This window comes from Pongo abelii, chromosome 10 (genome assembly GCF_028885655.2).
Source record: "Pongo abelii isolate AG06213 chromosome 10, NHGRI_mPonAbe1-v2.0_pri, whole genome shotgun sequence".
In the NCBI taxonomy this organism is placed as follows: Eukaryota; Metazoa; Chordata; class Mammalia; order Primates; family Hominidae; genus Pongo; species Pongo abelii.
The window spans coordinates 66,066,086-66,081,704 of NC_071995.2; the positions used below are offsets into that span (position 1 = coordinate 66,066,086).

At 37.0% G+C, this 15,619-nt stretch overlaps 1 pseudogene; it reads left to right on the forward strand.

Moving 5' to 3' along the window:
• LOC100446628 (heterogeneous nuclear ribonucleoprotein A1-like) overlaps positions 1 to 15,619 on the forward strand; it is a 76,126-nt pseudogene that overhangs the window by 42,536 nt on the left and 17,971 nt on the right.

A 15,619-nucleotide genomic window follows, 5' to 3' on the forward strand; every position in this document is an offset into this window, starting at 1 on the left:
CTACATAGTTGGTCAGGGCCTTTCCTGATTAGAAGTCATGGGAAGAGGCCACCATCCTTTTTATCTGGTAACTAGTTGAATAAATGAAATAGTTTGAACTTCAGGCCTATTTTCTTCAATTTGGGTGAAAGAAAGTATACATTAAATACAACTTTTTAAGGGCCTTAGTTGATTACTAGAATCTGTCCATCTTAGGGGTTACAGGGATTTTGCTAATATTAATAAAGCAATATTTTGATTTTCTTCTAAGTATAAACAAAAGGAGTTATGTTTATAGTCATACTTTTTAAAATTAATTCTTTTTTGTTTTATAATATAACACTTTAAAAGTAACTAAATATATTCCTGAAACAGTTGGTACTCTCCTCTTCCCCTAAAAGTTGATGTTAGGGGGAAAAATACTAGTTATTTAAAAATGTGGGTCAGGTGGTCTCTATTATTTGGGGTGTTATTATATTGTCATGAATCCAATAAACTAAGATGCCGCTTTCTTGATAAAATAGGATATGGGTATATTTTCACATGCAGAAATCTATTTTTTGAAGATGTGTTCACTGCAGTGTGGAGTCAGGAAATGAAAAAAACAACAGAGCTTTCCTCAGGTCATCTTGGGGTCTTTCAGTAAACTGAAAGTAACTGAGTTAGAAAGGAATCTCCGGGAGAGGCCGGGGGAGTACCACCAGCCCACCACTACAGAGAACTTCAAAGCTAAGCTACTCACAGAAAACAATGCTCAACCACAGGGCGGATGTGATGTTTTTCACACCCCAAGTCATTTATCTGAAAAGCAATAGCAGTAAATTCTTGAAGTGTTTGCTGTGATAGGATTGCTCCAGAAGAAAGAAGATAAAGAATGCTAAGCTTCCCCTTCCCATGTTTGCCTCACACACCTGTTTCTCCTAGGCAGATTCTTTAAACTTTTTTTCCTCACTTTTCAACAAGAAACTACAAAATTAAAACAATTATTTTTAATCTTTGGGGGTATTCACTTAATTAATATGTTCACTGTTATATCTATTGTGATAATAGGAGGATCTCCCTGGAAAGTGAACACAATTTCCACATGGGCAAATGACAGGAGTATTATTAATTAGCTCAACACACCACTAAGGCTTTAACTCTAAAAGTCTATTAAGTAAATGCATAATAAAAGATTCCAAAAAGAGTTAGTTTTCAAGAAGAATTAAGCTTCAAAAAGCCAAAGTAATGTAATCAATTAAGATTAAAAAATAACCCAATTAAGTGAAAAAACAAAAATATTCAAATATCCTTCAGAATATTGGCATCACCAAGTTCTCTCTCACTGGTCTCTTTACTTACTGTGCCTATAAATTAATGTAAAAAAAAAACCCTTAAGGTCATCCTACACATGCATCTTGTTTAGGAAGGACAGAAGTTTGCCCAATTATTTACCAAGTTTGTATAAAACTTAAAACCCACTCAAAATATTTCGTTGAAAACATACTGGAATGCAAACGTATTGGAAAAAAGTTGTTTGGATTGGCTGTTGAAGCGTAAACTATCACCAGACAGTTTTAGCACCATTCAACTCCTCCTGCAACCACATTGTTGGGTATGGAAATTCTATACATTCAGTTAAATGATTTGCATGATGGAGCAGTATGCAAATACTGGAACCCAGGCCCAGAGCTTAGGTCTCTTGCATTTCCCACACACTTCTCTGAAATCCTGTCAATACCACATAGCTTACTGCTTAGTCATACAATGCTCTGTTGTTTGGGCCACCAGGCAGATTGGAAGCTCCATATGTGACAGAGAACATTTTCATATTTACCATGTATCTCCAAAATGCCTTTTACAGAACTGGCCATGCTTGCATGCATTTATTCACCCATTTCTTTAACTAATGTGTATCAAGAGCCTATTATGTGCCAGAATCCATTATATATATACTATTCTCATATATTCTCATACACACACACACACACACACACACACACACACACACATATAAATTATACAAGGTCCCTGCTCTGTGAAAGGTCTCTGCTTAAATTTTAATGAGATGAGATGGTAACAAGAAAAATATCAGAGGTGACAAATATGATTTAAAAAACTAAAATAGGATGATATAATACAAAGGAACAAAATGGCTATATTGAATTGGGTGGTCAGAGAATACCTCTCTAAAGTGATATCTAGACAGAGATCTGAATGACAAAGGACTTCTTAATGAACTGAGTTGGCACTTACAAAGGAACCAGTAGAAGCCCTGTGTGGCCAGAGCTTACTGAGAGAGTAGTATATGTGGGGTTCCCTCTCTTGGCTTTGGATCCCTCCTCTCTCTGTCACTGTATGGGGGAGCTTCTTCCTTCTGCCTTCTCCCTTCTTGCCTATTAAACTCTCCACTCCTTAAACCACCCCCCCCCAAAAAAAAAAAAGAGAGAGAGAAGAGTATATGAAAAGAGATGGGGGGATAGCAGAAAAAAGTTCTTAGGGTCTTTGGAACCCACTGTTAGGCATGTAAATTTTATTCTAAATATTCAGAGTTTTAGCCAGGAAAATTAAATATTCTGATTTGCATTATTTTAAATTTGCTAGCTATTGTGTGTGCAATACAGAGTAAAAAAAAAAACAAAGCAGGGAGAGTAATTACTTTATCGCAATAATGCATGAGAAAGATTTTGTTATTTGGATGAGAGCAGTGTTAATGGAGACAGAGAAAAATAGATTAAGAAGGTATTTTGCGGGTATAGTCAAGATTTGCTAATGAATCTGTTGTGAAGCACATTAGTCCATTTTCTTATTGCTATGAAGAAATACCTGAGACTTGGTGATTTATGAAGAAAAAGAGATTTAATGGACTCACAGTTTCACATGGCTGGGGAGGCCTCACAATCATGGTGGAAGGTGAAGGAAGAGCAAAGCCATGTCTTACATGGTGGCATGCAAGACAGCATGTGCAGGGAACTGCCCTTTATGAAACCATCAGATCTCATGAGACTTATTCACTATTATGAGAATAGCATGGGAAAAACCTGCCCCCATGATTCAATTACCTCCTACCGGGTCCCTCCCATGACAAATGTGGATTATGGGAGCTATAATTCCAGATGAGCTTTGGGTGGGGAAACAGCCAAACCATATCAATCAATTTCTGGCTCCTCCCAAATCTCATGTCTTCACATTTCAAAACACAATTATGCCCTTCCAACAGTCCCCCAAAGTCTTAATTCATTCCAGAATTCTCAAAAGTCCAAGTCCAAAGTCTCATCTGAGACAAGGCAAGTCCCTTCTGCCTATGAGCCTGCAAAAATCAAAAGCAAGTTAGCTACTTCCTAGATACAATGGGGGTGCAGTCATTGGGAAAATAGGCCCACTTTAAATGGGAGAAATTGGCCAAAACAAAGGAGCTACAGGCCCCATGCAAGTCCAAAATCCAGCAGGGCAGTCATTAAACTTTAAAGTTCCAAAATGATCTCCTTTGACTCCATGTCTCACATCCAGGTCATGCTTATGCAAGAGGTAGGCACTCATGACCTTGGGGAGCTCTGCTCCTGTGGCTTTGCAGGGTATAGCCCCCTCTCCTAACTGCTTTCACAGGCTGGCATTGAGTGCCTGCAGCTTTCCCAGGCACATGGTGCAAGCTGTCGGTGGATCTACCATTCTGGGGTCTGGAGGATGGTGGCCCTCTTCTCACAGCTCCACTAGGCAGTGCCTCAGTGGGGACTTTGTGTGGGAGCTCCAACCCCACATTTTCCTTCCACACTGCCCTAGCAGAAGTTCTCCATGAGGGCTCTGCCCCTGCAGGAAACTTCTGCCTGGACATCCAGACATTGCCATACATCCTCTGAAATCTAGACAGATATTCCAAACCTCAATTCTTGTCTTCTGTGCATCTGAAGGCCCAACACCATATGAAAGCTGCCAAGGTTTGGGGATTGCACCCTCTGAAGCAACAGCCTAAGCTGTAGGTTGGCCCCTTTTAGCCACAGCTGGGACACAGGGCACCAAGTCCCGAGACTACACAAAGCAGCAAGGTCCTGGGCCTAGCCCATGAAACAATTTTTTCCACCTAGGCCTCCTGACTTATGATGGGAGGGGCTGCCATGAAGGTCTCTGACATGCCCTGGAGACATTTTTCCCACTGTCTTGGTGATTAACATTTGGATACTTGTTACTTATGAAAATTTCTGCAGCCAGCTTGAATTTCTCCTCAGAAAATGGGTTTTTCTTTTCTATCACATTGTCAGGATGCAAATTTTCTGAACTTTTATTCTCTGCTTCCCTTTTAAACATAAGTTCCAATTCCAAACTATACATTTGTTTATGCATAAAACCTAATGATTTTAACAGCACACATCTTGGATGCTTTGCTGTTTAGAAATTTCTTCTGCCAGATACCCTAACTAAGCTCTCTCAACTTCAAAGTTCCACAGATCTCTAGGGCAAGGCAAAATGCCACCAGTCTCTTTACTAAAGCATAGCAAGAATCACCTTTGCTCGAGTTCCCAATAAATTCCTCATCTCCATCTGAGACCACCTCAGCCTGGACTTCATTGTCCATATCACTACGAGCATTTTGGCCCAAACCATTCAACAAGTCTCTAAAAAGCCCCAAACTTCCCCACATCTTCCTGTCTTCTTCGGAGCCCTCCAAACTGTTCCCACCTCTTCCTGTTATCCAGTTCCAAAGTCACTTCCACATTTTTGGGTATCTTAATATCAGTACCCTACTCTACTGCTACCAATTTACTTATTAATCCATTTTCATACTGCTGTGAAGAAATACCTGAGACTGGGTAATTTATAAAGAAAGAGAGATTTAATGGACTCACAGTTTCACATGGCTGGGGAGCCTTACAACCATGGCAGAAGGAGAAAGAGGAGCAAAGGCATGTCGTACATGGCGACAGGCAAGAGAACATTTGCAGGGGAACTGCCCTTTATGAAACCATCAGATATCTTGAGACTTATTTATTATCACGAGAACAGCATAGAAAAAACCTGCCCCCATGATTCAGTTACCTCCCACTGGCTCCTTCCCACAACATGCAGGGATTGTGGGAGCTACAATTCAAGATGAGATTTGGGTGAGGACACAGCCAAACCACGTCACACGGTAATAATGAAAAGAAGGAAAGCAAGAATTTCCTGGATTGTTGGCTTAAGCAATTAATAAATAATGATGATTTTACTGAGCTGGGGATGAGGAAGGGATGTGCAGAAGGTGAGGGTGGACAGGGAACCCAGAATTCTCTTTAGTTTGAGATGCTAAATGAAGACATCCAGTTTGAAAGGTCAAGTAGGCAGTTGAATATAGAGTTCCTAAAACAGGACTCACTGGTCCCTACATGGTATCTGATACCATGGCATTGCATGAGATCACATCTAAGAGTTAGATGGATAAGCTAAGAGGGGTCCTGCCTCTTTACATTAGTTATTAGCAGATGAGAAGGCTAAACAAATGAGAGAGCAGAGCAATACATTTTCATGGCATACATATCAGAAAGTAGAGAATAAGTATCAGATTCCCTTCCGTGTTTTAGCAGAAGGGGATACTAATTGGCAAGTGTCAATTTGATATTGTCACCAAGTCATTCAAAAGAATAGAAACCTCTAACTGAAGTTACTGAGTACTAGAAGGATGAACATTGTATATTCATTGGATTTCTGTTTTAGAAAATATGGTATGTGTTTCACATATTTTACACACTGACCTGTGAATGGTTACATTATTCTTATATAGAAAACTGAAATTACATCTGCCTAAGACTGCTCTGTAATTCTCCTGACCTATGAAATACAAGAATAAAAAAAGCTCACCAGCATTTCATCATGGTTCCCTTTAATAACTTTTATTTGTAATAAATATACAAATAAAACTGGAAGACATGGGGTGGTATAATGGAGTTTCCTAGGAGGTAAATAGGGAAGTAAAATGCTTTTTCTTAAAAAGCATATTTTCTAAATACATAAGAACATAACATTGTGATTATCAAACAATCAAATATAAAGCTAAAAGCCTACCTTGACAGCAACCCCTCCACTAAATCTCAGGCTTGTCTTTGTAAATAACCATTTTACTATTTTTGTGTGAATCCCTTGAGTCTTTAGCCCCCTCAAGTGTGTGCTTGTGTGCATGTGCAGGTGCACATATGTATGTAAGTGTATGTGTGCATATGTGTGTGCATGTGTGCAGGGTAGGAGGGGTGTCTGTGTGTGTGTGTGTGTGCGTGCAACAGATGCTGTTGCTGCCCTTTCCAGATTCCTTTTTCTGCTGCTCCTAGACTCTTGACACTCCCCCTTTCCCTGGAGAATTGCCCCTGGCAAAAGGGAGCTGTGACTACTCCCTTGCTGTCCTGGGAGAAGGAGGCAGGACACACTTGGTCAATAATGGGCTGACACAGGGATACAAAATGGCCTCAAGGTGGGACCCACTCTGGTGCAATTTGTGCTCCAGATCACCCCTACAAGATCAGACTGAGTAGGTCTCCAGCTCAGACCACATTCTTGCTTAGCAATCTTCCCTTGTCCTGCCCTCTTCTCTTGTGCCCCTTGTCATGAAAGCACTTTCCCAATAAATCACTTGAGCCAGAATCACCTTCCCAGACTGGAATTCCTTGGAACTCAGTTAAGTGTTTCTACATATTTATATAATGTGTATAAGAATAAATTTTATACAGATGTTAACATAATGTGTATGTTATTAGGAAGTTTTCTTAACAGTTTTCTTGGAAAGATTTTGTATCCATATGCATAGATTTATTACATTGTTTTTGACTGCAGTACAGTATTACTTTGTAGTGAAATAGAGTTTATCAAACATAAAAAATGTTCCAAGGAGGTAAATAAATGTAATTGCTGTTGGTTACATTTCCTTGATTACCAGAAGAAGTAAAGTCATCTTGTAGGTTTATAGTCTATTTATAATTCCTCTTCTGTGAATTATTTTCATACCTTTTGCCCATTTTTCAATTGGACTGTTTGTCTTTTACTTATTTATTATCATTGGTTCTTTACAAATTCTGAATATTGTTCATTTGCCCTTAGTAAAAAAAGTATGCTGCACATACTTTCTCTTAGTTATCGCTGTCCTTTATATGTGTTTTGATGGTCTTTTGTTATTTAGAAGTTTCATAATATGTTGAATTGTTGTGGGTTTTTTTGTGTACTTCAAAAGTTCCATAGTTTGTTGACTATAAAATAACTTTTATATTTTATACTTTACGCATTTCTAAATTTACTTTGAGAAAACCACATTCACCACAAAGTCATAAATAAATCCTGCTATTTTTTTCTAATATATTATAGTTTTGTTTTTCATAGTTATTACTTTAACCCATCTAGATTACTTTTGGGTTAATAGCATTAGCTATCAGTATAACTCATTCATGGATTCTCAATCCTGTCCTATTCATCTTATTGGATTTTTCCTACTCTGATATTATATATTACTGTAGATTTATTAATAATTTGATTCCTTGTGGGGCATGATCACCACATTGGTTGATTTTGTTTGCTTATTTTTTAATTTGCTTGGTTGGCTATTGTTGCACATTTACTCTTTCATATGAACTTTATAATCAGCAGGTAAAATTCCATGAAATTTCCTTTCAAGATTTTGATTGGGATTGTATTGAATTCATAATGTAACCAGAGAGAAGTGACATCTTAAAAATCCTGAGTCTTTCCATGCTCAAATATTGTATATGTTTACTTATTTTTTGATATGTCAGGTTTTCTTTTACACTCTTCAGGAAATTTTAATTCATTTTCCATAAATACCTTGAATATTCCTTATTGGGTTTATTCCTAGGCATTTCACAATTTTTTTTTCTTTTATTATCATTATTATTATTATACTTTAGGTTTTATGATACATGTGCCCAATGTGCAGGTAAGTTACATATGTATACATATGCCATGCTGGTGCGCTGCACCCACCAACTCGTCATCTAGCATTAGGTATATCTCCCAATGCTATCCCTCCCCCCTCCCCCCAACCCACAACAGTCCCCGAAGTGTGATGTTCCCCTTCCTGTGTCCATGTATTCTCATTGTTCAATTCCCACCTATGAGTGAGAATATGTGATAATAAACACAATGTTTCGAATACATTTTTAGTTGATTATTGCTGGTATTTTAATAAGCTGTTGATTTTTATATTTTGGACCCCACCCCTTCCTAATCTCCCTACGAAGTTCTAATAATTTTTATTGGTTTTCTTGAAAATTCTACATAGGCTGTTATGCATGTTATGTAAATAACAATGTTTTGTGTCTTTCTTGATAATAATTGTATCTAATGTCTATTTTTATTTTGGTATTATACTTTATCAGCCCTCTAGTATAGCAGCAAGCAATAACTCTGTGATACAAGACATCTTGACATTGTTTCTAACAAAGAAATGCTTTGAATGTGGCACCACTAAGCATAATTCTTATTATAGATTTTTAGTGTATGTTAACTTTTTTTCTATTTCTAGTTTGCTAAGAACATTTCTTTCAAAAATTGAAGGAATGTTGAAGTTTATTAAATGCTTGTTGGGTATAACTTAAAATAGTTTTTCTTCTTTCATCTGGTTAATATAAGGTATTTCACTAGTAAACTTTTCTTCTTTGGTCAAAATAATTAAATTAATGTATTAATCCATCAGCAATTTTTTCAGGAACTTAATGTGGCCTATTTAAGTGGTTAACCGAAACACTGTATTTCCAAAATGGTAAATAATTATCTAGTCCATCTAAATGTTTATGTATGGATGACTACTGGCCTTTTCTTCTTTATTGTCCCATAAATGTTTTCCAAATCTTTACTTTGGAATAGGTACACAGTTGATTATAGAAAATAATTTTCCTATAGGCAAGCAATAGAAAAGATAGCTCATTAGTTAACATTTTACCTTAAAATTTTTATTTTTAGACTACCCATAAATTCATCATAAATAACTATAAATTATATTAACTTATTTAAATAAAGCTAATGAGTAACAACACTTAAAAGAAGCTTAAACATTTTGCTTATCACATTGAAGACAGCAGGTAACTGTAAGAGAGGATTAATTTCAAGATCAATTATAAGTCTACATTTTCAGCAGCTTAGCTTCTAGAAATTCACAATTCCTATACCTGATAAAAGATTACCAATCTCACCCAAATAAGTTGGTGTCTGAAGTACTACTGTTGGAACGCCTGCCAGCCAAACTGGGATATTCCTTTATTCCCCAATCAGCCTATTGTTCCTTCGTTGCAGATTTTCTTTGTGAGAAAGAATTCTTTACTTTTTGAAATGCGTTCTTTAGACATTTACTTAAGAAGGGTCTATTGATGGTAAATTCTCTCAGCTTTTCCTGAAAATGCCTTTATTTCACCTTAATTCTAAAAATGTAGTTTTGCTTTCTTTTTTGCAGCACTTTAAAGACATCCCTCCACTTTTTCTGGCTTTCACTGTTGCTCATGTGAAGTCAGCTGTACATCTTATTGTTTGTTATTTATAGGTAATTTGTCTTTTTTTCTGTGTGCCTTGAAGATATTTATTTTAAACATTGGAAATTCTGGGCTCAGACTTTAGACCCTTCTCTTTTCACTCCCTCTTTTAGATATCCCAGCCATAGCTATAAATAGTACTTACATAACGATGACTCCCAAAATTATATCTCCAATCCTGACCTCTGTCCCTAGATCCAGACTGGCATACCCAACTGTCTACTGAGCAGCTCTTCTTAAAATGTTTCAAAAGTAACACATTCAAATCTGATCTCATGATTTTCACCACTTTACCTAAACATGTTCCTCTGGCAGTTTTCCCCAATTCAATAAATGACATCACTATTTTTCCATTATCTTAGAACAAAAAGTAATCACTTGGCTTAGACATCACATTTAGTTCTTCAGAAAATTCCATCAGTTCTACATTCAAAATTTATATAAAATTCAATCACCTCTTACCACTCCAACTGCCCTAAGCTATCATTATCTTTTGATTGGCTTATTACAATATATTTCTTGTTCTCCCTGCTTTTATACTTGGCTTCCCTCCTATTAGTCTATTCTCAACATAGTAACCAGAAAGATGCCATTATCTGTGAATCAGATTACAACACTTACCTGCTTAAAAGCCTCTAAAGATTTTTGCCCTTTGCTCTGAGTAAAAGCCGAAGTAACTTCAATGGCTTGGAAGACATTTACATCACCTGGCATCCTCTACCTGCCTGATTTAATCCCTTATTACTTTTTACCTTAATCACTTGATCTAGCCACACTGATGTCCTTGCTATTCATCCAGCACATGAAGCATATTTATGCCTTGGGTTTTTGCATTACATTTGTCCCTCAGATAATCACATGGCTCACTCCCTCATTGGGTCTTCTTGATTTTCAGATTCTCAGGAAGACTTTCCCAGACAGCCATATTTAAAATTACAACTACTTCCAGCATTCCCTACCTCTTTTATCTGATAAAGATTTTGTATAGCATTCGTCACCATCAGATAACATATATATTTTAATTATTTATTTATTCACTGCCTAATTGCTCCTCCCTCCTTCTGCCCCTTACAATGTAAATTCTGTGCAGGCAGAGTTTTGTTTTGTTTCTTCCTTCTGTCTTTTCATTATTGTATCCTTAATGCTATAAAGTTGCCTGGCACACAGCAAGTGTCCAGCTCCATAAGTATTTGTTGAATGAATGAATATAGGGTGTTTTGCAGTTTCCCTGTAATGTGTCCTATTACGGACTTTAAAAACTTAATCCTTCTTCAGATTACTGAATGTAAATCTGCATTTTATCAAGATTACTAAATGATTCATACGCACATTTAAATTTGAAAAGCACTTCTGTAAGATATATGTCTATGAGTATAATTGCTGGGTCATAGAATATACCTACCTTTACAATATAATACAGAATTATTTTTTCAAAGAGATTGTGCCACTTCCTCCAATAATGTGTTGATACTCATTCCCTCTTAGTACCATCATACTTCTTAATTCTTTGTCAAATTAGCAGGTATAAAATAATATCTCACTATAGTTATAATTTGCCTTTTCAGATTATTGATGAGGTTAAACACTCATTTTTTCATAGGTTTATTCATAGGTTTTTCATAGGTATCTTCTTTTGTAAAACATCTACTTTATTCTTGTGCCCATTTACTACCTGGATAGTTATTTTCTTACCAATTTTAGTAACTTGTATTTGAGATGTTAATACTTTGTTGGTAATACAGTAGCTAGCAGCTGTTGCCCAGTTATAGTCTCTTCTTTTACTTTCTTTGTGGACTCTTTGAGGAATAGAAATTCATAATTTTAATATCATCAAACATGTAATTCTATTCTTTAATATTTAATGCTTTGTTTTACAAATATGATATTTGATTTAATAAATTATTCCATACCACAAGGTGATAAAAGTTTCTCCTACATTTTCTTCTGAAAGCCTAAAACACTGTTTTTCACATTTAAGTCTTTAATTCCTCTAAAATAGAATTTTATATGTATAGTGTGAGCTAGAAGTCCAATTTTTCATTTAAGCAATTTTTCCAGCACTGTTTATTGAATAGTTCCACCTCTTTCCAGTGATCTGAAATGCCAACTCCATACTATATCAAGTTTCTATAAGTGCTTAGGTTTATTGCTGAACTCTCTATTCTCTGCCATGAGCCTTTTTGTTTTGCCATACACAGATACCACACTATCTTAATTACCATATATTTATAAGTCATGATCTGTTATAGGACAAGATCCTCCAGCTAGCTGATGTTCTTCAGCAGCGTTTGATTTTTCTTGGCCCTAGATTGTCATATTTATTTTAGAATTTGTCTGTCAAGATCCATTTTAAAAGAAACAACAACAAAAAAAACCTGTTGGGATATTGATTGAAATGTCATTGATTCTATAGACTAAACAGGGAAGGACTGACAACTTTAAAACACTGAGTCTTTTTGTTTATAAGCGTTTAAGAACGCCGTATATTTCTCCATTTATTTGGCTTCTTTTAACATCTTTCAATATGTGGCTTTATGATTCTCTGTGTCTTTTCGTAATAGACTTTCAGATGGTCTCCATCCTCTGGATTTCATGTGCTCGTCTTTCCTACTCAAGAATATCCAGTCAATTTTTCTAAAGTGAATTTTACCACATTAACTCCAGGTTCAAAAATCTGTGGTAATTCCTGTTGCCTGTGGGATCAAATACAAGCTTCACAGGTTCGGATTTAAATGGTTCTGTTTTACCAGCCAACTTCATGTCTTGCTAGGGCTCTACTCCATTTGTTTACTTAGGGCAGTATTACAGCATAGAGGTAAAGAGCTCATTTAGGTAACAGAATCTAAATAAAATTAGAGTCAAGCCCTGACTCCATCACTTACTGGCTTATGGCTTAGACTGAGGGACTTAGTCTACTGGCTCTTCCTCTATAAAACAAAGAAAACATGCATACTCACAGCATAAGACTCTTGTAAAGAATAAATGAGACAGTGCATGTAAGTCATGTAGCACTTGTGATTTGCTAGCATGAATTGCTATTGTTGTCTTAATATTATTATTAACATATTAAAAACATAATAGAATGTCTTCTCTGAGTGAGTAACCGTCATCATACCTATGTTTAACTCTTTCTTGCCTATTAAAATGCCCTCCTAAAAGTGGATTTTTGAATGCTGGATTTTGAATCCAGCAGGATCTGGATGAGGAAATAGAGATATTCTAGGTAGGCTTGTCCCCCATGCTGGACTGGAGGTGAAGAGAAGAAACTGAGAAGAGGAGGGCCTAGGGTGTACAGACTAAGCTAGCTTATGATTGATCCCTGACATGTAAGCAGCCAGCAGTCCAAAATCATAATTACAAAGGGGCATGTATGACAAACACAGATGCAGTTTAAGCTGACCTTGACATACAAGAGAAGCCAAGAACAATCCATTCATCAGAAGAGAAGAGGGATCACCTGGTAGTCATAGTGCTCAGAGCCAGTTGAGTGTCAAGATTGCTCTTCCAGGGTCTGCTGGTTTAAATGTATTCTGACCAGTGTTGAGGGGCTGAGGATAGCCAGACAGGTTGTCAAGCTTCATTCTAAGCATGATTGGGTTCAGAATAGAGCTCCCAAATAGGAAACTAAAGTACCAATACTATTTTAAAATGGGAATAACACCACCATTCAGATCTGACAACCCCAGCAGGGGTAGATAAGAGACGGTAGCTTCTGTCTGTGCCAAAGCTGGTCATTCACTTGCTTAGCATTTGGCTTATAATAAAAAGGTCGGTGAAGTCCTAACACTGTTTTATTTTTAGTTTCACCTTAGGAACATAGTATTTACTCTTTATCTTGATGATACAATGCATGTGACACATCACATGGAATGACACTATGTATGATGTGTAAGAGTTGGTCAGATAATGGTCTGCCTGGGAAATCTGACCATACATAACAAGAATTCCCACCAGAGGTAAACCTGAATCCAGAACTGGGGAAAGAGGGCTCACAAGAACTAATGATGGCCCTAGAGCTCTGGTCTTTTTAGAGATTTATGGTCAGTGGACTGCCAGTCATAGAAAAGGGCCCTGAGCCACCAGACAGGGAGACAAGCAGACCAGGATCAAGGAAGAAGCTAAAGTCTGCATTCTGGACCCACTTAAGAGGTAAACCCCTGACTCAAAGACTGACAGCATCTATGACTCACATCAGACACAGTGAATATTGATTGGGTCTGGTTAGTGAAGTAGAAACATTTTCACTCCTTAGATAATGATGTCACTGGGCTTGACATTTAGCATGTTATCATTAACCAAATATTTATAGCTATAAAGGAAAGAAGATAAAAATTTTAAGTAAGTGGTGCTGAGTGGAGGACCATTTATTTGTTTGCCTTTTCTCTGTTTGTGTTAAGATAAAGGAGCCTGAAGCATGTGCGGAGGGTCAGGAGAATGATCCATGGAAGATCCTGAGGAAGCCAGAGACGGGGCTGAGCACAGATAGGATCATGAGCCCTCAACAGAAGGGAAGAAACCTCAGTGCCACAAGGGTGAATTTAGCATCACTTCATAAATCAGAATGGTCACTAGGACTAGGGATATACAGCAGCTGAGGGAGAATTGCAGGCAGTATTCTGTTAATACAATGGTGGTGTTCTATCCTGAGCCTGGACAATGACAATTTCTCCTATTTGTCTGGGAATCAGGATACTAAAACTCACCTGACATGGAATTTTAGTTCTTAGATGGTACTTGAAAAACAGAGGAGTTTCATATTATTTCTGCAAAAGTGTCAGAAAATGAGTCCAGATCAATGGTCTAACCCTCAACAACTGGGGTCAGGGATTTCCCTTCTCCACCTTACTTTGACCATTTATCAGTGATATGATAAGCCTCAACCCTCACCAAAAATGTTTTTAATGAGGTTTTAAAAGTCTCACCAGGACTTCGATTTTCTTCTTATTTTACCTGGCCTCATATTATTTCAATGACAGCAACTCAGTGGTGATAGCTGGGGTAGTGGTTGGTAATTTTTCCCTCTTGCAACTTAAGGCCAAAGTGCTGTGGTGGGACCCAGCTGAGAAGTTTGCTTCCTGTCAGTGCACAGTTTGCTACAAGCAACTCTTTCTCTGGGCTGCCAGGGGCTGTGGTCTGAATTATGTGACACTAGCATTCAATTACGGTAAAATGTCTTTTTAATAACTGACATTTCCAGTAAACTTGTTGTGGGTTCAGTGTGCTTTGAGGCTAATTAGAAAAGTTTCAGAGGATGCTAACAAATATTTTACTGACAAATAGTTTATACTCCTCCTCTGATTTATTCTGAGCTAAAATATCAAGGGTTCTCCTTAGAGCTACTGAAGACATCACCAGAGTATGTAAAAATTTAGTGTTCGTAACCTGGGAGTTGAAGTTAGCAATATTTCCGTCAGCGAGAAATGATGTTAGCTGCTGAGTTCAGGTCCAAAGAGACATCTGTAAAGTCTTTTTAGGTTTCCTCTGGTCTGGTAACAAATATGCATCTCTCATGTTTATCCTCATTTTAACCAAACCACAGTGGTTCCAAGCAACACTCTGCGGTCCAATCATCAGTGGAGCTCAGTGGCAAACAGAATTCTGAGCATTCTCCATTTGGTGTAATTAATGTGATTTGTTTTTTTGAGAACTAATATTAAGTTTTTCCACAAACTTATTAGGTTCTGGGTATAGGTACTCGTCTATTTACCAAAATAATTAGAAATATGCATCTTATAAACTGACTTTTCTTGGCTAGAAGTCTGAACCATTTCTATTAAATATTTTGGAGATGGGAAAAGTAATTCCTTCTCCTTCTTCTAGTTTTGGTGGAATCAGTCAAGGAACAAAGATTAAGTCAGAACCACCCGCAGGAACCCATGAGCCTCTGTTTCAAAAAGTCAAGTGTCAAGCTGTAAAGATTTGTTGGGGAAATTCAACAAAAGCTCATGCATTTTTTTCTATTCTTCAGAGAAGTAGAGCTGATAACATTAAATGAAAAGTCCAATTGATGCATAAACTTTGTGGTTAAATCTGTAGAGTTTTAATATTGTGGTCTGATCTGTTGGGAATAGCATATTATATCATAAATCACTGTACAGCTCATTGTCAAACTCACTGTTTCATTTAATGCTCAAACATCCCTTTTAGGTAAGGTAGGCATGTATTGCTAA